Raw genomic sequence first — 25,861 nt, 5'->3', positions numbered from 1 at the left:
TCCCGGTGCATGGAGCCTGCTTCTCCCTCTGCCTGTGTCTCTGCCTCTCTCTCTCTCTCTCTCTGTGACTATCATAAATAAATAAAAATTAAAAAAAAAAAATCTTTAAAAAAAAAAAATAAAACAGGAAATCTTACCATTAAATAAAATTAAGGACTGAACTAAATTATGTATAACTGTCATGTAATACCAAAAAAAAAAAAAAAAAAAAAAAAAAAAGACCTCTCACTTACCCCTACTAGGGATTACATATTTTTAACAAGAGAAAAATCACACTTTCCAGCATGAATTTTGCTGGTACACAAACACAAAGTCTTCAGCTATTAATTTCAATTACTTTGAGCAATAAAAGATGTTCAAACTCCTGCATCTGATGGAACTCCTGTAAAGATATCAAGATGTAAGATGATGATCTGAGAATTCTCCATGGCTTTTTTTTTTTAAATAAAATACAAAACATTCAGCAACCATCTAATAAGCATTTTAATTATACATAAGTGTCACAAATGTTGAACTAAGATACATTAAAAGTCCATAATAAAAACAGAAATTAGATCATTTTCATTGCTGATAATAACTGAGCACTTTTGCAACTATTACTGACAACTCACAAGGTCAAATGTGACCCTCAAAACTAACTGAGAGAGCGCTTAAGTGTCACAACACAAACGGTTGTTGTGGTGGCAGAGATCCAACCTTATCAAAAGATGCCCGTGTCTCATCAGCCAACACCACCACTCCCCAGACACCGAGCTGATGGAGGGAGGGAGAAAAAAAGAGAAAGGAGCAGCTACTAGAACTGGCAAGAGGCTCATGTCAGCCGCATAATCAGAACCTGGAGTGAATATATGAAGAGCCACGAAAATAGTTCCCAGGAGCCCCTTAATATAACTGACTAAAGAAGAAAAGCACAAAGCAGTAAGTGCCAATTGCACACACTCTATTCCATTAAGACTGTTATTTTATAATTAAAAATTAATTTAAAAAAATATCACATATCCATCCTACTATCAGTGGCATTAATGAAAATTGGCCAGGCCTCTGAAAATCTTCTTATCCCCAATGAAACTCTACCCAGAGCATTAAATTTATCCCATGTTGATAAAAGCATAGAGAGTGGTCACATAAGTAAACAATATGCATGGCCATTAAAAAAACTGTTCTAATTAATCTAAAATGTAAATTAAATAAGACGCTTTTCTAGCCTATTAAGTTGTTCCCTGTTAAATAATAATGTCTATGGTTCACCAGGTTGTAGAGGAAAGAACATTCCTCTACTGTCGTAATGGGGATGTGTAAATAGATATGAACTTATCTGGATATCAGCAGGCAGCATGCATCAAGGGCAATTTGTACCTACTTCCAAAAATTTCCCCTAATAAAATTATCTGACTACATACAGAATTTATATGTAAGGATATTTACTGAGAAGTTATAATAGAGGGAAAATAAAAACTTAAATTTCAGATTATTAAAGAACGGTTAAGATACAGTAAGTATCTCTCATGCAATGACATTTGCTGACAGAAAAGAGTTGCTAAAATTGAAGAATGACTGAAGAACTCTTTCAAGAACTATTTATTTATATAAGAACAATTTAAAGAAGCTAAATCACCTAAATCCTAATTAAAGGTGAGAAAGGCATTTCCTTCAACTGAAGCCAAAGCAGTGAATGTTCTCTGCTGCTTACTACCACCTACTGGTACAACAAAATTTCTCACTGATGAAAAAATGATAATATTCATGTTGTCTGCCTTTCAGATGCTAAGCTTCTTCCAAAACTCTAGAAAGGACTAAGATGGGTGACCTTGGGTGAAAGTCTCGAGAGTCTTAGAGAAAGCTCTTGGTCTGAAACCAGATGGTACATTTCTTAGAGTAGTTTATTTAGCCATTCCCAGCACATCAGTATTTAAAGGCATAAATATTGTTGCTTCTGTCTTAATGAACCTTATAAAGAAGACAGACAGCCACCAGAGCAAGTAACGAACCCTCATCAATTCAGTCCCACTGGGGATCTATCAAAAACAAAAGTCCATAAGCAAACCTGAACACCAACCAGAGAGTAAAACTGCATTCAACACTGTAAGAGAACTGGCAGGGAGTCTTTACAAACTTAAGTCCACCTCTTTTGTTATTTGACCTAAAGAGCCATCAGATTGTCTTCATTATAATGATGCACATTTGTATGTATGAGAGCTGTAATTTATTGATTTTCAAGTCTCTTTTCCTCAGAGCCAGTTTAAAACAATTAGAATTTGCAAGCTGTTCCATAAAAGATAAGCACCCAGCATCAGGGGTGATATTTCACAAAAGCTGACTAGTGCATGTTAAGTAGGTGATTGCTTCTGTGGCCTTCAAGTGCCTCTGCTGTCCCTGTCCAAGGCAACTGTCCTCAATGCTCAAGGTAATGATGTTGGTATTTAAGGTTGTTGGGGGAAGTGGGAAGTGTATTTTAAGCTTAATCACTAACCAAGTTCAAATTTTAGAAAGCATGTCTCACTGTTTTAATAGCTATAAGATTTGAGAACTTTATTCCCTCCTTCAAGAGAAAAAATTAGCAAGCCAGCAGAGGTTACCATGTACAATTATCAACTGTACCTTTTTTCTTTATTCCAGTGCTCCTCTGTAACTTCAAACTCCCAAAAGCTTTTGGTAAGTTAATATAAGATCAAAATTAACTGTCCACTCCATCAGCCAGCTCTCTATTAAATCAGTAGATAATATAAGACATAGGAAACACAATCAAAGAGATGCAATAGATTCACGCATTCATCATTTACTGAATTGTCACTAAGTTAGAAATGGAAGATGAAAGTAAATAAAAATTACAGTCTTTGATGGGAGAAAAAGGCTTATGAAAGTACTATGCATGGTAAGCTAAGTAGTACAACAAAATGCCAGGGGAGTCCGGTCAGGATCCTTCCACTTGTCTGGAAGGATGAATAGAAGTTTGACAGAAGGATGAGAAGGAAAAAGAATCCGGTTAAAAACCATCATCTCAAAGGAAGTAAAGTACAAATAAGCGAAGTTCTCATACCCTTTCACCAAGGCGTAAATTTAAAACTGTCTCCAGATATTGGTAAATGTCTGTGGGGCAGGGACAAGGTGGGGGTAGATTGGTTAAATCATCCCCGGTTAAGAACTTCTTAGAGAATTAACACTTACTTACACACACACATGATGTGATTTTTTTTTTGATTTTTTTTTAATTGTATATTCCACTTATTCCTGCTGCCCCATGCATTTCCTCTCTCTCCCACACCCACTCTCACATTCCTCTATTCCATGGGTGAAGCCAGCCAGGCTTAGCCCTTCTACATTTTGCTCCTTTTAGTCCAATACCTCTGAGTTCAAGGACTGAGTCATAGGGACCACCCAGCAGAGAGCACGGATGTTGCTGGAAAATGCCATACAGCATACAAAATGACAGCTTACTAAGCCATACATAGAGAAAAAACTAGTAGCTGCTTAAATACATATGTGCCAGTTGGTAAAAATCAGTACCGTTTTAAAAGAAAATAAAGTTACTTAAATTCCCCCTCTCTGTCTCACAATCAGAATGCTACAGATATTTTAGATTTATACACCCACACACTTCTAAAAAAAACAAGGCAGTTTACAAAATTAAATAAAAACTAAAACATATCAAGATAAAAAACAACAAATAAAAACTCAAGAAAAAAAACTGACAAAAAAATAGATGCTAACAAACCCAAGGTGGATTACTTATAATTAAACCTTAGATTTGCACTCTTGCATTTGCCAACCAAAAATATATGTATTACAATATTCCCAAAATAGCTGATAATAATGAAGTTCCCTAAGGGTACAGATGACTTCTACTATTGTCCAAACTGCTTCAGACTGGGCCAGATATCACCATGGACAAAGACGGCACTAGCATCTCCAAGTTTCTGACACCATTCTGTTTAAATTGGAGGATGAAAACTAGAAGACTACAGACTAAATCCAGGCAAACAAGATGTACTTAAAAATAATGCTATGTCATTTTAAAGCTTTTATTTTTTAAAGCTTCTATTTATTCATGAGACACACAGAGAGAGGCAGAGACACAGGCAGAGAGAGAAGCAGGCTCCCGGCAGGACTCGATCCTGGAACCTCAGGATCACACCCTGGGCCCAAGGTAGGCCCTAAACTGCTGAGCCACCCACAGATCCCTCATTTTAAAGCTTTAATTCAAAAACAAACAGATTTCACACAAAAATTCCAATTTCCAGCTTCTCAAAAAATCCAGAGATCCAGACGCCTGGGTGGCTCAGAGGTTGAGCACCTGCCTTTGGCTAAAGGCATGATCACAGAGTTCCGGGATCAAGTCCCACATCAGGCTTCCTGCATGGGGCCTGCTTCTCCCTCTGCCTATGTCTCTGCCTCTCTCTGGGTCTCTCATGAATAAATAAATAAAATCTTTAAAAGAAAAAAAATTCAGAGACCTGGCAACACTGGGGGTGAATTTCTCCAGGGGCAACATGGATGTAGCACCTGCCCTAGAGTCAGACACCCACCTTCCTATTTTCCCCAATCCCCAGTGGGCCTGCTTCACACAGTGAATTATCTGACTGACCCCACTCAGCAGTTGAGCTTGCAACTTTATTTTAGATAAAGAACCAAGACAAAGGAAGTTTACCAGTCTCATTCCCCAGTTTAAAATGAGCAGTTCAATCATGAAGAATGAATCAAGGTTAAATGCTCAAAAGTTAATGCTTTCCTTTACAGACAAGAAGGAAAATTGGATAATACACCTTTGATATTAGCCATCTCTGTAGACTATAAAACCAGAAGGATATACTACTACTGAGCAGAAGGACTAAAACTACTTAGAATGTTTTCCCACTTAGAATGTTTCCCTACTGTATATATCAGACAGCACTTTCAGAATAGAAGTGTAATAAAATGCATAATTTGGCTCTAATTCTTCACCCCTCCCTTCACTGCCTTCCTACCACAAATGGAGTTACCAGCCCAGGTCCCAGCAACTGGCTTCAGCTGGCACTAGCAGAGGTTTGAAAAGAGATTACACATGGAACTTGCTCTCCTGCAACTCTCCCATCACCATGAGGATGTGCCCAGGCTATACCGATGGAAGCTATGGGATCCATGGTTGCCCAGTGGCTTCCAGCTTAAATCAGGAGATCAGCCAACTGAAGGCAGACACATCAGTAAGTCTAGGGATGATAAGCAAATGGCTTAGCTAACCCATCACACAAGCAATAAATGCTTGGTTGCCTCCAAGGTTTGATCTGTTATGCAGTAAAAGCTAACTGAAAAATTTATTTACTAATAAATCATTTGATTTGGTTCAGAAGATGGCTATTTCCGGAAGTTTCCTCTCAAGCCTACTCTCTGTGAGGAAACAGGCTTGTTGTGTCAGGCTGCCTTCTAATGGTGGAGACAGGACAGATTCAAATAAGGATGCACAAACTAAGCATAAGCAGTTGATAAAACAAGTGAAAGGCTAGCAATTTTTTAGAAAAAAATTCTAAACAATCATAAATAGCAGTTGGGGATATTTGTTCTCAGGATAATATTGTTTGTTTTTTCAAGAAACAAGCAATTTCTTAAGTGTAAGGTACACTTGATCTCTTCCTGTTTTTAAAGTATAAAAAGGAACTCTTAACTAGTGAACAAAACACTAAAAATTTTAAGAAAATAAAATATTTTATTGCTATTTATACCTTAAATTTGCATATTGCTTTATGGCTTACAAAGCATTTGCATTAGCCTTTTCTCTTTGATCTCCATTTCAATTCAGTAAAGTTGGTATAATTACGACCCTTTGCTTTTGCTGTTAAAGAAAAACAAAGCTTTGAGTAAAATACTTGTCTGTGATGGTTTTGCTAAAAAGTTGCAATAACAGAACTGGAACCCACCGGCCTCTAAGCTAGTGCTTTTTCCACTGCATTCTATACATAAAAGAATTATGTAAATTCTAAATACATTGCCCCATCACTGAAACGTTTTCTTTGTCCTCCCCTACCATATTCTTATGATCCATCCATCCTCTCCATCCAGAAATGCATTTAAGGCCAGAATATTCCATATGTACTTGTTTACTTAGAATTAAAAACTTATATGATGAATATAATAAAGGATTAAATACTTAAATGTGCTATAAATCCAACTTACTATAGCTATTTTAAGATGTCTTTTATTTTTTTTTTTAATTTTTATTTATTTATGATAGTCACAGAGAGAGAGAGAGAGGCAGAGACACAGGCGGAGGGAGAAGCAGGCTCCATGCACCGGGAGCCTGATGTGGGATTCGATCCCGGGTCTCCAGGATCGCGCCCTGGGCCAAAGGCAGGCGCCAAACCGCTGCGCCACCCAGGGATCCCTTAAGATGTCTTTTAAATAATCCTTTCTCTTGTTAAGAATATTTAGAACCCATTTCAGGGAGAAAAGCATCTACTTTTTTCAGATACCATATTCTAAAACCTTAAGCTTTAAAAAAAAGTTATTCTCTTCATGGTGTATATGTATGTTCTATTTCTCTTTTTCCACTACTCTCCATACCCATATTTCTTTCTTGCCCCATTTTTCTTTTACTTTGCATCTTTAGATCTTTCCTTTAATTCTTCTATAATAAAAAACTGGAATACATTTTTATTGCACTTATTGATATGATTATCATGAGTTTGGCATTTATTCTTATTCTTAAAAGCAGATAAATTGAATGATTTGTATATTTTTTCTAAAATATAAAAACATTAAATTTATTTTAAAAATGTCACAGGAGTTCTTAAGCTTGACTTACACCATGCACTGTTTCTGGGAATGTGTTTAAATGCATGAATAAAAATTTTAAAATCCATAGTGTTAGAAAGGAATCCAATTATAATGAAATGCACTACAATATCATTTAAGACCAATTACATTTAAAAACTAAATTGCTGGGTGTACATGGAAGCAGACCCTGGTTAAAAACCTCAATCTTGGGACTCCTGGGTGGCTAAGCAGTTTAGTGCCTGCCCTCGGCTAGGGCGTGATCCTGGAGTCCCGGGATTGAGTCCCACATCAGGCTCCCGCATGGAGCCTGACTTCTCCCTCTGCCTGTGTCTCTGCCTCTCTCCCTGTGTCTCTCATGAATAAATAAAATCTTAAAAAAAAATAAAACCTCAATCTTAAAAACCTTCAAAAAACAGAAGTTGAAATGATATTAATGCTGAATAACCTAACAGATTGTTGTATGACAATAATCCTACAAAGTACTACTGTCATCACAATGTATACATAAAAAGCTTTAAAGAAGCTAAGTATAAGTATTCAAGGCTACACACAGCTACTGCGCTGCAAGGGAGAGTCTTGAACCTTTCTCCAAAGCCCACGTTACTATTTATCACTTTTCAACACCACTGGCACCACTTATAATCCAGGAATTTTCTCAACTCATTCCTTGCCACCAAAATGGTTTCTCTAACTGTTGAGTCTTTTCCAACCTTCGCAGACACTCCACTGCTCATGTAAGACTGAATCTAGGTTCTTGAATCAGGAACTCAAGACCCTCAGCTAGCCACCCTCGTGTCCAAAAAAAGAACCACAGAAAACATAAGGCCTGCATTCAGCTGTTATTATTCCAGCGGTTCTCCCACCACTTCCATCTCTCACTAATATCATTAGTTCTGTCTAGAATACCTTCTGCTCTCTACTATTGCCACTTATTGAAATTCCACTCATCTTTTCAAATAATACAATCTCAGTGAAGCTTTCCATCTCCAGCCGGAAGTGATCTTTCCTCTTTCTGCATTCTTAGAGCTCTGTCATAGCAAGACATTTATTAAACTTGTCCTTAAAATGTAATTATTTGTGCCACAGAATTCTTTTTCAATTCCTTGAATATGGCATACTCATTTCCCTGCTGGATTCATAAGCCAGAACATACTTTTCACTCCTTTTCCCTTAGTTAACTCTTAGGTTTTTCTTCAAGTCTCAGTTCACAGGAAACCTCCCTTAAAAAACTGGACTTCACAGCCCCCGGCCAACTCTGGGCCAAGTGCCCATGGTGGATACTACCCTGTCACAGCTGAGAGACTGCTGACTATTGACTTGTCTGCTCCCTCAGCAGACTCTAAATTTTATCAGAGACGCCCATTTATTTTGTTCATGGTTGTATTTCAATACCTTGCATAGTGCTGGGCATGTATTTGGAACATTTTTAAATGAATTTACAATTAAATTTTCTTTATTATCCTGTCTGATTAATCCAGAGACAAATTTCAAAGTACAGGACTTTACAAACAGCATGTACTAATTAAATAACTGCTGCATGAAATAATTCTATGGTAATTGGCCTAGACTGATTATCTTAAGCCTTCAAAAAATATGAATTAAACTGAAAAACAGTGTAAATATGAATACTTGATAATATGTCTATGTAAACAAGGATAAACATTTCAAATTGACTTTAACATGTGATAAAATTTATAACTGAATCAAACCTAGAGAGTTTCCTTGACTTACTGCAAATCACTTTAATTTAGCACTGTCATTTGCAGCTACCTGCATTTCTCAATTATTATTTATCTGTACTACAGAGCTCTAAACTCCAAATTACCCAGGTTCTTTATCACCTGGTTCCATCCTCAGTACTGTTTCAATGTACCAACTGTTGCTCACAGGTAAACACATTTTGCAATTTTAAAGCGTTCATTTTCCCACCATCAAGCTTTTTCCTTCTTTCTATGATCTATAAGATTTGCCTTTATCTTCTTCCTTTAAAATACTATCATAGCACTTTTGGTGTTTGGCTGTGAGGAGGCCGAGGTTCAACGGTCTTTGTGATTCCAAATCTGAGTTTATCCAACACCAGCCATTTCCACCATGCCACCTAAGTTCAACCCCAAATAGATCAATGTTGTATACTTCATGTGCACCAGGGGGAATGTCGGTGTGATATCTGCCCAGGTTCCTAACATCAGCCCCCTGGGTCTGAGTGAAATGATACCTTCTGCCTCTGCCCTGATTATCAAAGCCCTCAAGAAACCACCAAGAGACAGAAAGAAGCAGAAAAACATTAAACACAGTGGAAATAATACTTTTGATAAGACTGTCAACATTGCCCAACAGAGGTGTCACGGATCTTAAGCCAAAAACTCTCTGGAACCATTAAAGAGATCCTGGGGATTGTCCAATCTGTGAGCTGCCATGTTGATGGCTAGTACCCTCATCACATCATAATAACATCAATAGTAGTACAGTGGAATTCCCAGCTAGTTGAGAACTACAAAGAAAAATATTTCAATAAAGGATCATTTGACAACCAAATAAATAAATAAATAAAAACTAGTCTTAGGTCACTTCTTCACTGACATCTCTCTTCATTCAGAAAAGCCTACTTTAGGCTTACTTTAATTCACTTCTCCATTCATCCCTGAGTTCATTCATCCATGAGCACTCATTCATTCATTCATTCATGAGCACTTACATGGCAAATCCTATGCCATGTGGGGTAGACTAATCGTTCATCAGCTAACTGGATTCATTTGACCACAAATACTCCCATCTCCAAAACACTCCAAGTACCAGCATTGTACAGATCTACATGAAGAGTTATAAGAATTTCAAGGAAATGTGCATATCTGAGAAAGACCTGATCAATCTCTTAAGATCTTTTATAACTATTAATAACAAGACACCAGAAACAATGTTAAAAATCTAAAGGACAGGGGACACCTGGATGGCTCACCAGTTTAGCACCTGCCTTCGGCCCAGGACATGATCCCAGAGTCCTCAGATCAAGTCCCACACTGGGCTCCCTGCATGGAGCCTGCTTCTCCCTCTGCCTATGTCTCTGCCTCTCTCTCTCTCTCTCTCTCTCTCTCTCATGAATTAATAATATCTTAAAAAAAACTAAAGGACAAATTCAGAAACATATTTGCAATATATGAGAATGAAGGGATTAATCATCTCTTTTAAAAAAAAGTAGAAAAAAGAATAGTGCAGTAGTGAAGGATGCAAAAGAATATGCAAACAGGCAATTCACAGAACACATATAGCCCTAGCAAACATATAACATACTTTATTTCACTAATAATTGCAAATTAAAAGATAAAATCATATTCTTGTTTCTCTGTTCTGTACAGAGAAAAAAAGTTTTGGCATGGACACACCTTGCTATAAGAGTATTATATAGAATAACTTTTCAGGGTGTCTGCTCAGTTGGTTAAGAGTCTGCCTTCAGCAGACATCATGATCTCAAAGTCCTGGGATCCAGCTCCACGATCATCTGGCTCCCTGCTCAGCAGAGAGTCTGCTTCTCCCTCACCCTCTGCCTCGCCCCCATGCATGTGCATATGTGCACTCTCTTTCTTTCTCAAATAAATAAATAAAATCTTTCTAAAAATAAGATAAAACAGAATAACTTCTCTGGAAAACAACTGGCAAGACAAGTAAAAATAAATAATATGCATGTTTTAACTCAAAGATTCTATATCTATAAATATTATTCCAGGAAAACAAAAGAAGATGAATGTACACATCTCACATGTAGGTGTATGTATAATTTCACTCAGAATTATTTATATCAGCCAAAAAAAAGAAAAAAACACATAATACATTAAATGGATCTATTCATTGAGATAACTGGTAGCAGTTAAAACAAAGTAGAACTTCATGTATTGACAATAAAGAAAAACACACTATAAAATAGTATGAACAGGATGAAAATATTACATAATAGAATCAACCCAGTGACAATATTATATGGATAACAATGAACTCTAGATTATTTTCATTATTACTCTCAGATGTATCAAGACTGCAGTTGAGATTTTTCTGGGCTAGATTATCCTATCAGGCCCCTCCAGCTCTAAAATTCTTTAATTCTAAGAATTTTGTACAACATAGATCTTGGACATGGTGTATTGCAAGGTCCCATTGGGTCTCCCTTCTATGTTTAAGGGCCCTTTATAAAAATACAACATGCAAATACTGGGGTGCCTGGGTGGCTCAGTTGATTGAGCATCCCACTCCTGGTTTCAGCACAGGTCATGATCCCAGGGTCATGGGACCAAGCTTCACATAAGGCTCCACACTTAATGGAGAGTCTCCCGTCCTCTTCCTCTGCCTTTCCCCACCTCTATGATAATAAATAAATCTTAAAAAAAAAAAAAAAAAAAAAAAAAAGCTAATAGAACCCATACAAAGAGATAAATGGTATATATGGTACATATAATCTAAAAGTGCTACTGTAAACCAAATCCAATTAGAGAGAAATCATACAGCATTGGGGCCTCTTTGTAGTTTGTAGGACTGGGATTTGTCAAAAGATATGGGGACAAAAACCACTGTTCTGGCTCCTGGTACCAAGCAAGTCAAAGAAATCTATCTGAACCTCAATTGCCTCAATTGTAAAATGGAAATAAGCATAATAACATTATATATGTAGTCTTTGGTGAAATTTCTGTTCATGTCTTTTGCCCACCAAAGAAGACATACACATGGCCAACAAGCGCATGAGAAAACGCTCCGCATCACTTGCCATCAGGAAAATATAAATCAAAACCACAATGATATATACCACCTCACACCAGTGAGAATGGCTAAAATCAACAAGACAGGAAACAATGAATGTTAGAGAATATGTGGAGAAAGGGGAATCCTTTGGCACTGTTGGTGGGAATGTGGTACAGCCACTCTGGAAAACTGTGTGGAGGTTCCGCAAAGAGTTAAAATAGAACTACCCTACAACCCAGAAATTGCTGGGTTTACTGGGGATTTACCCCAAATATCCAGACGCAGTGAAAATCCAAGACACCTGCATCGCAATGGTTATAGCAGCAATGTCCACAATAGCCAAACTGTGGAATGAGCCTCGGTGTCTGTCTAAAGATGAATGGATAAAGAAGATGTGGTCTATATTTACAATGGAATATTACTCAGCCATTAGAAACAACAAATACCCACCATTTGCTTCAACGTGGATGGAAGTGGAAGGTATTATGCTAAGTGAAGTAAGTATAAAAAAAAAAAAAAATGAAGCAAGTCAATCGGAGGAGGACAAACATTATATGGTTTCATTCATTCGGAGAATATAAGAAATAGTGAAAGGAATTATAGGGGAAAGGAGGGAAAATGAGTGGGAAATATCGGAGAGGGAGACAGAATATGAGAGACTCCTAACTCTGGGAAACGAACAAGGGGTAGTGGAAGGGGAGGTGGGCGGAAGGTGGGGGTGACTGGGTGATGGGCACTGAGGGGGGCACTTGACTGGATGAGCACTGGGTGTTATACCATATGTTGGCAAATCGAACTCCAATAAAAAAATAATACCAAAATAAAGTATTATATAGATACCATATAAAAGGTGCCTAATACAATGCTTGGGACAAAATAGGTTCTCAAATACTTGACTAACAGATACAGTTGCATCATTGTTGCTCTTGCTAAGGTATCTAGTTTGTTGCCCTAAATTTGGTAACATCAAATCTATTTTGTTCATCTGAATTTTTGTAACACCCCCTTTCACAACCATCGTATTTTATCTCTATACTACCTGTTAGAAAGGAGATTCTTGCCCCTCAGAAGTCTATCTGTTAAGATATTCTTACCCACCATATGCGAAAATCTGTTAACTCAGAAACTTAGGGAGAAAGCATACTTACAAAGCACACCCCCAAAACTCCGTGTTGTTCGCCTCTGTGTTCTCCTCAGTGCTCTTCTTAGGCACATATGTCTGCCTCCTATCATTTCTTCATGAGGTTCAGGGCAAAAGGCCTAGTCACGTAGATGATCTTTGGTTGCCCCCACACTTTCCCTAAACTGCCTACAGATAAATGAAACAAAGGGGTAAAACACACCTATAATTTTACATTTTTTATATATTAAAAGATCAAAATAAGTTCACCCTCACCCTGCACAATTTACAGCACAGCAGACAACAGAGAAAGTGTCCTGGGATCATGCAAAAGCCCCAGTGAACTCACAGGAATTCCTCACATCTAAGTACTCAGCCACTATACCTGGTCACCCCTTGGGCTGGGAATTACAGACCAAATGTGGCTCAAAATACTGTCCCTAAAGTTAACATGTTACTTCTGAATTTAATGGCCCGACTTATTTCTAAGCCAGGAGTGAACTATCTGCTACCATTCCTAAAGGAAATATTTTATAAGCTGCCCAACTTTTCCTACATTTAATACTGCAAATTAATAAGTGAAAGTAAAATGTCTTTGGTTGTGAGAGAGAGCTGTGGACAGAAATATTTTCAACACTCGGTGACTGCTTTCAAAGCAGTCTGTAAGAATCCACGGAAAGTTATTCTGGGAATCGGTCACTGTCTACATAAAAAGTTGTTCTGAGAATACATCTATAAACAACTTCAAGGGAAAAAAAAAAAGTACTCTGGAAAAGTGAAATCAAAATAAACTGTTAGAGGGATCCCTGGGTGGCGCAGCGGTTTGGCGCCTGCCTTTGGCCCAGGGCGCGATCCTCGAGACCCGGGATCGAATCCCGCGTCGGGCTCCCGGTGCATGGAGCCTGCTTCTCCCTCTGCCTGTGTCTCTGCCTCTCTCTCTCTCTCTCTGTGACTATCATAAACAAATAAAAAAAATTTTAAAAAAAATTTAAAAAAAAAAATAAAAAATAAAAAAAAAAATAAACTGTTAGAGAGTGTTCAAAGTGACCCAGATCACGCAGTGACAGGACATAAGTAGGATGCACAATTCACTCATCTAACAAAGAGGCAAATTTCCCAAAGGCGAGTTCTACAAACAACCCAATTTTTCTGTTAATGTGAAATGGCTTTAGTTTTCATCTTCTGCGCTGCCCATACAGGAGCCGCCAGCCACGTGAGCTACTGAGCTCCTAAAACCTGGCCAGTTTGAAACGACAGGTTACTAGAAGTGTAAAATATATGAGGAATGTGAAGACTTGGAGCCTTTAAACACAATCGCTTTGAGAATGTAAAATATCTCGGGGATCCCCAGTGGCTCAGCGGTTTAGCGCTGCCTTCAGCCCAGGGCGTGATCCTGGAGACCCGGGATCCAGTCCCAGGTCGGGCTCCCTGCATGGAGCCTGCTTCTCCCTCTGCCTGTGTCTCTGTCTCTCTCTCTCTCTCATGAATAAATAAAATATTTTTTAAAAAAAAGAATGTAAAACTATCTCCATAAATTTCATACTCACTACATTTTGAAAGTGTTCTGGATACCCTGCGCTAAATAAGAAGTTCTTAAAATCAGGGATCCCTGGGTGGCGCAGCGGTTTGGCGCCTGCCTTTGGCCCAGAGCGTGATCCTGGAGACCCGGGATCAAATCCCACGTCGGGCTCCCGGTGCATGGAGCCTGCTTCTCCCTCTGCCTGTGTCTCTGCCTCTCTCTCTCTCTCTGTGACTATCATAAATAAATAAAAATAAAAAAAAAATTTAAAAAAAAAGAAGTTCTTAAAATCAATTTATCTGTTCAATGTGGGCACTCGAAAAATCTAAAACTTGCCTGTGTGGCTCATATTATATTTCTATTGCACAGCACGGTTCTGCACGACGAATGAAATAAGCAACAGACAGCGACCCCTCCCGCGGCGTCCGGCCCTGCGCGCTAGGTACTCTACACCCGGGGAGCTGGGTGGCTCAGCGGTTAGCGCCGCCTGCAGCCCGGGGTGTGATGCTGGAGACCCGGGATCGAGTCCCACGTCGGGCTCCCTGCATGGAGCCTGCTTCTCCTTCTGCCTGTGTCTCTGCCTCTCTCGCTCTCTGTGTGTGTGTGTCTCATGAATAAATAAATAAAATCTTTAAAAAGGGAAAAAAAAAAAAAGAATTTAGGTACTCTACACCGAACTTGGAGCCACACGGCTGCAAAGCGGTCCCACGAGACGTCCGCCTGACGGACTGAGATTCATCAAACGCACCGAGGATGCCGCTGGAGTTCAAGGCCAGGCGTTCCCACCGAACAACTTCAGGGAAGGGGCTCCTGGCAGCCAGGCTGGGGCAGCTTCCCCGACGGCCTAGGAAAGCCACAGGCCACCGGCGCAGCGCGCCCAGGAGGAGCAAACCCTTGTAACCGCACGACAGGTACAAAACGCCGGAACGACGCCCACAGCCTTGACAGCTCAGGCCGCGCAGCTGCGGGCAGCCGGTTTGCACCTGCGGAGTTCAAGCTCCCTGGTAACTCGGCCGCGGCTCGTGCGGAGGGAGGAGGCGCCGGGACGCCGGGACGCCGGGATGCGGCGACCCAGCCCCCCCGCCGCCAATCCACGACCCTCCACCCGGCCGCGGCCACACCCCAGGCGTCCGCGCAGCTCCGGCGTCCCCACCCCTCGGACCAGGGCAAGCGGGACCGAAAACCTCTCCGACGGGACAGGGAAGCAGTCACGAAAGGGCGAGGAGCCCGCTGCGGACAGATACCTGAGACAGAAGAGGACCCCTGGTCCTTAAAGCCGGATCATCGCCGAGGCCCCTCCCGGCTCCCACGGCCGCCAGCGACCCAGAAGGTGCAACTGACCTGACGCTGCGGCGCAACCGACTGTGCTCTCCCCAGAGTCGCAGCTATGGCAACTTGAACTAGCCGCCTAGCCACAGCGAGAGAACAAGACCCCGCTGCTGCCGCTTGGCCCTCTGGGAGTTGTAGTCCATCTAGCCCTCAAAAACAACGAGTCGTCAAGGGAAAGCGACCCTAAGAGAAACTTCAAATCCCAGGATGCCATGCGACTGGCTTCAGGGCGACATTCCCGGAAGAAGCCGGATTAGCTGCCACCTGAGTCCCTAGGCCGCGCCCTCTGGCCCTGCTCTTTTTTTTTTCTGTTAAAGGGCCAGTATCTTATTTAGGAAGGAAACACCTGATCGTGAATTAGCTGCCTCCCCACCCACCATCACCGTAATTTATTCAGAAAAGTCTAAAATATTTACTTTTTGAGCAGATAAGAAAGATTCAAGGTAGTTGCAATAATAACAGACTCGGTTGCTTTTACTCCTTTCAGATTAATTTCCAGAAATGAAATGTACAAATCCCCATAATACCAGAGCCAATGATTTTTTTCCAAAGGCCCACAAATTCTTAGAGCTGGAAGGGGACATAAATTGTCTAATCAAACCCTTTAAGCCTGAAAAGAGTGACTTACCCAAGATCTCAGAGCTCATTAACACCAAACCAAAAGTCCATAAGGCTGTCACTTCATGATTGCTGCTACATTCAGTCTAGGGTATCATCTCCTCAGTCATTTTGGAAGAAGAGAGATGTATTCCACTCAGAGAGGTTGGTTTCAGTCGCAAAAAAAAAAAAAAAAAAAAAAGGCGATTAAAAAAAAAAAAACCTCTACGAAGAATTCAACTTTGGAAAAGCTAAGAAGAAGTGAAAATCAATTAGTCATGTAGAGCCTCATTTCCTGTGCTCTGCCAAAAAGACCATTGATCCTTCCTCCTCAAGGCTACAATCAAAATTTCTGTTATCTGTGAAAGCTTTCCTGGCTACATCAGGAAGAGCTAGATCGCCCTGAATGAACAGTTTCCCTGTTCATAAAATAAGAACATAAAATAATTCTTCTAAAATTATTCTAATAATTGTGTGCTGTAATTATCCACTTCCCCATTGGTAACTTCGATCAGACTCAGCCCTTCAAAGGCAGGGCCAAAACATTTTTTTAAATATTTTATTTAAATTCAATTTGCCAACATACAGTATAACACCCAGAGCTCATCTGGGGCCAAATCTTTCAAAATCAGTATCTCTCTTTGCAGCTTTGCCTCACTTTCCACTCTCCCTTCATCTCTCTCTCTCTCTCTCTCTCTCTCACACACACACACACACACACACATACACACACAGACAAAATCATAAATAATTAGCACACAAATTTGATATATTAAAATAATCCAATTCTCTCTCTCTCACACACACACACACAGACAAAATCATAATTAGCACACAAATTTGATATATTAAAATAATCCAATTATTTTCTCTGGCGACATTGAGGGGTAAAGTTTATTTCATAACATGTTTGAACATAAAATAATTCTTCTAAAAATTACCTATGTATTTTCATCTATCTTCAAGCTGCTTGCTCATAGTTGTATTCAAAAATACACTCTACCTGATGCAGGGATTAAGATAATTCAGAACAGCCATAAAGTTTCCCCATATACATGCAGAAGCATAATAATAACTCCATTAACATTTTAATTTTTCAAAACAATTACATTCATTCATTTAATTCAGCAAAGGTATGCCATATGCTTCTAGCAACCAGACACTGTATTAGACACTAAAGATGCAGTAAACATGAGGAGATATACAACAATTTCTGCCTTCATTTGTTCAGAGACAAGTGAAGAAAAATACTGTTAAATTTCTACAAATCTGGGTGAGAGATTACTGTGTAGATTTCTGTGAGAGACACGAAAGAGAAACTTTTTTGAGGAAGTGATATCTGATCAAATGCAGGAAGAATGACTACCAAAAAATATAATGTCAACTTGAACTGCACCACAACCTCTCTTTACTGGTCCAACCATTTTTAGAGATTAAATTCTGGAACCCCCATTTTTAAAATGCTATTAACAAAACAAAGCAAAATCAGAGGAGACAATTGGGACAAAGGGATGGAGAATCAGATTTGAGTTCATTATGACCAAGATATTTTAAAATACACTATTAAATTACAGCAGTTTTTTGTCATATTATGCTTTCAATCCACAGATGTGACATACAGAAAAAAATCTAGTGAGATCAGATCATAGAATCCTTCTCTTTTTCTTTTTTTTTAAAGATTTTATTTATTTATTTATGGGAGACAGAGAGATAGAGAGAGGAGAGAGGCAGAGACATAGGAGGAGGGAGAAGCAAGCTCCATGCAGGGAGCCCAACGTGGGACTTGATCCTGGGTCTCCAGGATCACACCTTGGGCCAAAGGCGGCGCTAAACTGCTGAGCCCCCCAGGTTGCCCAATCTTTCTCCTTCTTAACAAAATAAAGTAAGAGCGCCAACAAAAAATATTTACACAAAATGTGTCTTATAACTTGCAAACCCATTTATTGCATTTAATCAGTGTGATAAACCCACATTATCCAACTCCAAAACCACACTCAAGTTGAATCACTTGATCTTAGAGTTGGAAAAACCCATAAAGATTATCACCTGCAGAACCCTTCTTTTGCAAATAATGTAAATAGAAGCATAGAGAGATTCCATGATGTACTGGTTTGCTAGTACTGTTAAAAGTTGCCACAGAATAGGTGGCTTGAAAAAACAGAAATTTATTTCTCCCAGTTCTGGAAGCTGCAAGTCCAAGAGCAAGGTATCAGTAGGTTTAGGTTCTCCTGAGGACTCTTTCATTGGCTCATAGGTAAGATATTCTCTCTCTCTAGTTATAGACTTTTCCCTTTGCAGACAGGTACCTGATGTCTCCCTCTCTTCCTATGAAGAAAACCAGTTATTTAGGATTAGGGCCCCACCCTTAAAACCTCATTAAACTTTAATTGCTTGCTTAAAGGCATTGCCTTCGAATATGGTAATATTGATGGTTAGGACTTCAACATATGAGACTGGGGAGGAAGGAGGACCCAATTTAGCCTATAACACACAATTTCCTCAAAATTGTACCTTTTTACAATAGTGTCATCAATGATCTTCCCACAACACAATACCTTGATAATTGTATGTGGCAGATATTTTTAATATACCTCACCCATATGACCCCTTAACTTGGAATGGTTCTACCCATAGCGTTGGGCCCCAAAATCTTGTTTATATTATATAAAGCCCTTTCTCTGACCATGGCTGATTGGTCAATGATGAAACAATTTGGGCCAATCAGGATCTTTATCCTTTGAGAGTTTAAAATTGGGACTCAAGCATTCAATTGGTTGCCTGAATAGTCTTGATGTAAAGGTACAAGCTGAGGCTGTCATGGTCACATGACCATCTTCATCAACGGTCAAGGAGAAATTGAAAGATCTGATCTGCAGAGAAAGAGAAAGAGAAATGAGTAAATCAGCAAAAGTGCAGCCCCAGAGGAAATAAGCCTAAAGGGACAGAACCTTGGATCCTGACAATTTCCAAGTTATGGCTTTAATCTCTTGTTATTTCCACTATATTTCACATATATGTGTTCTGGTATACATTAGAGGCAGCCGGAGATGGTTAAATGCACAGATTCTTGACCCAGAGCACTTGGGTTCAAATCTTAGCTGTAATACCTCTCAGCTACATCACCTCAAGTATCTAGTCACTCTGTGCCTTCATTTCTTCTCCTGCCAAATGGAGTTGATAAGACTAGTATCTAATATGTAAAATTGTTTTGAGGATAAAAGAAAGAATGTATATGAAGTATTTCACCCGGTGCCTAATCTATAGTAAGCATTCAGTATACATTGGTTAATATATAACATGATATCCCAGAATGTTAGTTTCATGAACATCAAGGCTTTGTTTATTATTTTGTTCAAGGCTCTTAGATCAAAGAACATACCTTGTTGCCTTCTGAAGATTTCCATTTGAAGCTTAAGTTCTCTGTTGATTGAAATCCAAAGACCCTTGAGTAAGATTACATTGATGAACCCTAATTGTCCAGCCTATAAAATCTGAGTTCCTAACATTACATAAAATTTTTTGAGCAGCTTCATTAGAAACAATTTTGAACTATTAACATCTAAATGGATTAATCAGTAGGAGGTTCTGGGGTGGGTCTAGTCTGAAAACATTGACATGATCATCATATCCTAACTCATCAAGAATATATAGCATAGAGCAGGAAAGACAGCTACTACATAAGAAGCTGTTGGGTAGCAGACATAAGCAGTGCTATTTCAAGTAAAAGGGCCAAAAGTTGTGTTTCACCAATACCTTGCAAACAACAAACTGTGAAACAGCAGCAACAAATTGATTATTTCCATGTGACAGAAAAATATAATTGAAATACTAACCAAAAATTTCCTCAAGTATTTTCTTTTCTCACTTGGTTCTCCTCCCATCACCATTTAAGCACTCTGTGCTTATAGCCTCAGAGAAAGTATGTGACACAGAAAGCAGAAAGGGAGAAGAATAAGAAGAGAAAAAGTAGAGGAAAAAGTGTTCTCACCCTGGCTTTTGAACATTAAGCATCTAGATTCTCAGAAAAGACTGACTGCACAACTTGTGGGGTTCAATGCAAAATGAAAATGTCAAGCCCTGTTCAAAACTGATCCAGATTGTCAAAATGGTGTCAGCAGAGCCTTAACCAAGAACAGGGCCCATAAAATCGCACAGATCACCAATGGAACAGAATAGAGAGCCCAGAAATGAACCCACAATTACGGTAAATTAATCCATGCCAAAGGAGGCAAGAGTATACAACTGGGAAAAGACAGCTGGGAAAACTGGATAGCTACATGCCAAAGAATGAAAGGACCACTTTCTACCACCACACCAAAAATAACTCAAAATAGATTAAGACCCAAATGTGAGAGCTGAAACCATACACCTCCTGCAAGAGAACACAGGCATTTCCCTGACATTAGCCATTGCAACGTTTTTCTAGATATGTTTTGTAGGACAAGGGAAACAAAAGCAAAAATAAACTACTCAGGCTACATCAAAATAAAAAACTGTTTCACAATGAAGGAAACCACCAACAAAACATAAAGGCAACCTACTGAATGGGAGAAGATATTTGCAAATTACATATCTGACAAGGAGTTAATAAACAAAATATATTAAAAAAACATACAACTCAATACCAAACCCCCCCAAACAATCCAATTAAAAAATGAGCAGAGGGATCCCTGGGTGGCGCAGTGGTTTGGCGCTTGCCTTTGGCCCGGGGCGCGATCCTGGAGACCCGGGATCGAATCCCACATCAGGCTCCTGGTGCATGGAGCCTGCTTCTCCCTCTGCCTATGTCTCTGCCTCTCTCTCTCTCTCTCTGTGACTATCATAAATAAATAAAAATTAAAAAAAAAATAAAAATGAGCAGAGAACCTGACTAGACACTTTTCCAAAGAATATATACAGATGGCCAAAACACACATGAGAATATGCTCAAAATCCCCATCTGGGAAATGTAAATCAAAACCACAATGAGATACCACCTTACACCTGTCAGAATGGCTAAAGGAAAAAAAAAAAAGACAAGAAATAGTAAGTGTTGGTGAGGATGTGAAGAAAAAGCAACCTTCTTGCACTGTTGGTGGGAATGTAAATTGATACAGCCACTATGGAAACAGTATGGAGTTTCTTCCAAAAATTAAAAATAGAAATTCCATGTGATCCAATAATTCTACTACTGGATATTTTACACAAAGAAAATGAAAATACTAATTCAAAAAGGTATATGCACTCCTATGTTTATTGCAGCATTATTTACAATAGCCAAGATAGAGAAGCAAACTGAATGTCCATCAATAGATGAATAGATAAGGAAGATTATATATGTAATCATGCTATTTGTGACAGCATGCTATTTGTGACAGCATGGAGGGACCTATAGGGTATTATTCTGAGTGAAATAAGTCATATTGAGGGAAAAATACCATATGATTTCACTGATGGTTGCCAGAGAGGAGGGAGATAGAGGATGAGCAAAAGGGATGAAAGGGAGTGGGAGATACAGGCTTCCAGTGATGGATGAATAAATCACAAAAATAAAAGGCACAGCATAAAGAATATAGTCAATGACACTGTAATAATGTTAGAGGGTGATAAATGGTAGCTACAGTTGTGAATATAGCATAATATATAAACTTCTTGAATCACTGTGTTATACACTTGAAACTAATGTAACATTGTCAACTACATGCAAATTAAAAAGAAAGAAATTGCACATCACAAATCCATGAAGCCAATCTTGCTTTCAGAAAGGAGTTATGGTATAAGCAAAGAATTTGGAAGAAAATACCATGAACAAAAGCAGTCCCTCAAAATAAAAGTGATTCCTGATGGAAAAACTGTGAGAAGACACAGAAAAAAGAGTCCTAGAATGGGGGTTCGGGGAACAGATGTGAAGATGATGAAGAAAAGCTCATGCCCATAGAGTGCCCAGCCTCCTCAAGCAAGTGCTATTCATAGCCTGAACCTAGCCATCCTGCCCATTAGTGTTAAAAGAAAATGTCCCTTTAAAAAAAAAAAATGTCCCTTTAAAAGCAGCCTGCATTTTGTCCAATGGTTGTCCAGCACAAGTAATGATCATCAGTACCATTAGACTTTGCTTGGTTCCATCTAGCCACCGCAGATGGTCAAGTTCCTGTATACTATCATGAGACAATTATAAATCTTAAGAAGGAAGATAGAATGCTAGAATAAGGTAAAGGAGAAATATCCCACATCCTGATTTGTTAGGACTGAATGCAACTATTCGAAATTCTCTTTGAACAAAGACAGCGATGAAATTCACTCTCTTTATGCCAGCACAAAGTGATCATAAATGGTTCTTGACTTTTTCTGCAATGAAGTTTTCAAGATAACTGCAAGCCTAAGAAGAGTCAAAATAATACAAGATATTCCAAAGATGGTAATGCACATTTTTGAAAGAATCATCATCAACCATTCATTGTGTAGAAGCACTGTTGATCCCATGATATCCTTTTCAATTACGCACTTAGTAATTATAGACATTTGTCACAGTCAGGAGGATCGCATATAAAAAAAAATCACAGCAGTTTGTATGCATTTCAGTCAAAATAAGTAGCTATTAATGTACAAACCCCAATTATTAAACATTGTCATTATAGCCAAGTAATACAGCCAATGCTCTACTTTAATAGACATCTTCAGAAAAAAAAAAGTGTTCTATAGTTTTTAGTGTATAGATCCTTTACTTCTTTGGTTAGGTTTATTCCTAGGTATCTTAAGCTTTTGGGTGCAATTGTAAATGGGATTGACTCCTTAGTTTCTCTTTCTTCAGTCTCATTGTTAGTGTATAGAAATGCCACTGATTTCTGGGCATTGATTTTGTATCCTGCCACACTGCCCAATTGCTGTATGAGTTCTAGCAATCTTTGGGTGGAGGCTTTTGGGTTTTCTATGAACAGTATCATGTCATCTGCGAAGAGGGAGAGTTTGACTTCTTCTTTGCCAATTTGAATGCCTTTAATGTCTTTTTGTTGTCTGATTGCTGAGGTGAGGACTTCCAGTACTATGTTGAATAGCAGTGGTGAGAGTGGACAACACTGTCCTGTTCCTGATCTTAGGGGAAAGACTCCCAGTGCTTCCCCACTGAGAATTGTATTTGCTGTGGGCTTTTCATAGAATGAAACTAGACCACTCTCTTTCACCATACACAAAGATAAACTCAAAATGGATGAAAGATCTAAATGTGAGAGAAGATTCCATCAAAATCCTAGAGGAGAACACAGGCAACACCCTTTTTGAACTCGGCCACAGTAACTTCTTGCAAGATACATCCACGAAGGCAAAAGAAACAAAAGCAAAAATGAACTATTGGGACTTCATCAAGATAAGAAGCTTTTGCACAGCAAAGGATACAGTCAACAAAACTAAAAGACAACCTACAGAATGGGAGAAGATATTTGCAAATGACGTGTCAGATAAAGGGCTAGTTTCCAAGATCTATAAAGAACTTATTAAATTCAACACCAAAGAAACAAACAATCCAATCATGAAATGGGCAAAAGACATGAAGAGAAATCTCACAGAGGAAGACATGGACATGGCCAACATGCACATGCTTCGTGGAAATACAAATCAAAACCACAATAAGATACCACCTCACACCAGTGAGAATGGGGAAAATTAACAAGGCAGGAAACAACAAATGTTGGAGAGGATGCGGAGAAAAGGGAACCCTCCTACACTGTTGGTGGGAATGTGAACTGGTGCAGCCACTCTGGAAAACTGTGTGGAGGTTCCTCAAAGAGTTAAAAATAGACCTGCCCTATGACCCAGCAATTGCACTTTTGGGGATTTACCCCAAAGATACAGATGTAATGAAACGCCGGGACACCTGCACCCCGATGTTTCTAGCAGCAATGTCCACAATAGCCAAACTTTGGAAGGAGCCTCCGTGTCCATCGAAAGATGAATGGATAAAGAAGATGTGGTTTGTGTATACAATGGAATATTACTCAGCCATTAGAAATGACAAATACCCACCATTTGCTTCAAAGTGGATGGAACTGGAGGGTATTATGCTGAGTGAAATAAGTCAATCAGAGGACAAACATTATATGTTCTCATTCATTTGGGGAATATAAATAATAGTGAAAGGGAATATAAGGGAAGGGAGAATAAATGGGTAGGAAATATCAGAGAGGGAGACAGAACATAAAGACTCCTAACTTGGGGAAATGAACTAGGGGTGGTGGAAGGGAGGAGGGCAGGGGGTGGGAGTCAATGGGTGACAGGCACTGAGGGGGACACTTGACGGGATGAGCACTGGATGTTATTCTGTATGCTGGCAAATTGAACACCAATAAAAAAATAAATTTATTATTAAAAAAATAAATAAATAAAGTCAGCAATAGGCTGGAAGTAAAAGGTTGGAAAAAGAAAAAAAAAGAAAAAAAAAAAAAAGCATTTACACCAAACACTCCTTTCTGATATTTGGACCATGTTAATGGTTCTTCTACAAAAAAAAAAAAAAAAAAAAAATGCGTTATGTTCTATAGTTATTCATCTGCTATATCTAAAAGGATTTTTTGTGCGTTTTTAATGGATCTGAATGCTAACAACTTTTCTCTTAAAGTGATTCATCTTCTCATTTCATGTGTTCATTTGCCCTAGTATAAAAGTTATGCTAAAGCAAGAAAATTGCTTCATTGATTATCATAGCAATTTGTTGAGCAGGCTATTAGAACATGTTTATGCTGAGGCTTGTTCCTATTTACTGGATTGAAACCAGTAGGCATAGGAAATTTTACCTCCATTATAATTGCCACCAAGCCAATTTCATGCAGTCTAAATCCTGATTAAAATGTTACAGATAAAAAAAAAAAGTTACAAATTTCAGCATACCACTTCTATTCCTAGCAAAGATGGAGTCGTAGAAACCAGATATACCCTCCCACCAGAATCAAACAAACAAAAAAAAAGCAGGTAAAATATACGAAGTAATGCTTTTTAAAACAGTAAACATCAGACAAAAAAGGGTAATGATCCCTGAGAGACAGGAAACAAATAAGATTAGCCTTAGAATTGACAGAACTTACTGCCTTGAATTTCCAGGCTATGGCGTCAGGCAAAGGAAGCCAGGCAGAGTCCAGTGCATGCTCGGAATGAAGGAAATAGAGCTGAGAATCTGGAAAGCCCAATGTAACTGGAGTCTGCACGACAGAAACTGGAGAGAAGAGAGCTACATAGAGAGAAAACTCCAGAGAACTACAAAGGATCTCCATGGAGTATTCTGCAAGGTAAACATCTTCATATGCATGTGAAGAAACTGAAGCTAGAGAAAGAAGCATCTAACAGGATTGGAGGGGAAAGTACCTGTCTGTCACACAGGAGCAGGAATAGTGACTATTCCCAACAGCTGGACTGACACGGTTCACTATTCACGGACCATTAGAAAGAAAAGTCTTGGCTAAGGAATGGGGAATATCTAGCGATAGATCAAATGCTACTCTGGTCCCACCTAAAAAAATCAAACTGTTTCCAAGTAATATAACCATATCTGGTAACAAATATTAAGAATATTTATATGTGGGCAAATAGTCCAGCACCAAAAGGAGTAAAATTTACAATACCTACCATCCAAACAAAGATTATCAAGCACGCCCAAAAGGAAAATGCAACCCTTTTTAAGAAGAAAGATAAACCAATCTAAACTGACCCAGAACTAACAAAAATGTTAAAATTACCAAACAAGAACATTTTTGTGGGTGGAATTGTCTCCCCCAGAAAGATGTCTTGAAGTTTTAATACCTGGTACTTGTGAATGCGACCTTATTTAGAAATAGAGTCTTTGTAGACAATCAAGTTGAATTGAG

General features: G+C 38.9%; 1 protein-coding gene across 9 annotated transcripts in view; it reads right to left on the bottom strand.

The window, feature by feature from the left end:
* The window catches only part of CEP128 (centrosomal protein 128), a 390,276-nt gene extending 374,096 nt beyond the window's left edge, over window positions 1-16,180 (bottom strand). For 7 of the 9 annotated variants that reach the window (XM_041759756.1, XM_041759759.1, XM_041759761.1 and 4 more), the window contains exons 1-2: window positions 15,353-15,511; window positions 12,618-12,778 (exon numbers count right to left, since the gene is read on the bottom strand). The gene's annotated coding sequence lies outside the window, so the exon portion shown is untranslated. Of the gene's footprint in view, window positions 1-12,617; window positions 12,779-15,352; window positions 15,539-16,065 lie in introns of those variants that run through there. The other 2 variants (XM_041759758.1, XM_041759757.1) reach the window with 2 other exon arrangements.
* Window positions 16,181-25,861: the final 9,681 nt, after the last annotated feature.

This window comes from Vulpes lagopus, chromosome 6 (genome assembly GCF_018345385.1).
Source record: "Vulpes lagopus strain Blue_001 chromosome 6, ASM1834538v1, whole genome shotgun sequence".
NCBI lineage: Eukaryota > Metazoa > Chordata > Mammalia > Carnivora > Canidae > Vulpes > Vulpes lagopus.
Note: the sequence above shows the minus strand (reverse complement) of the source record. Positions and strands in the feature narration are given on the sequence as shown.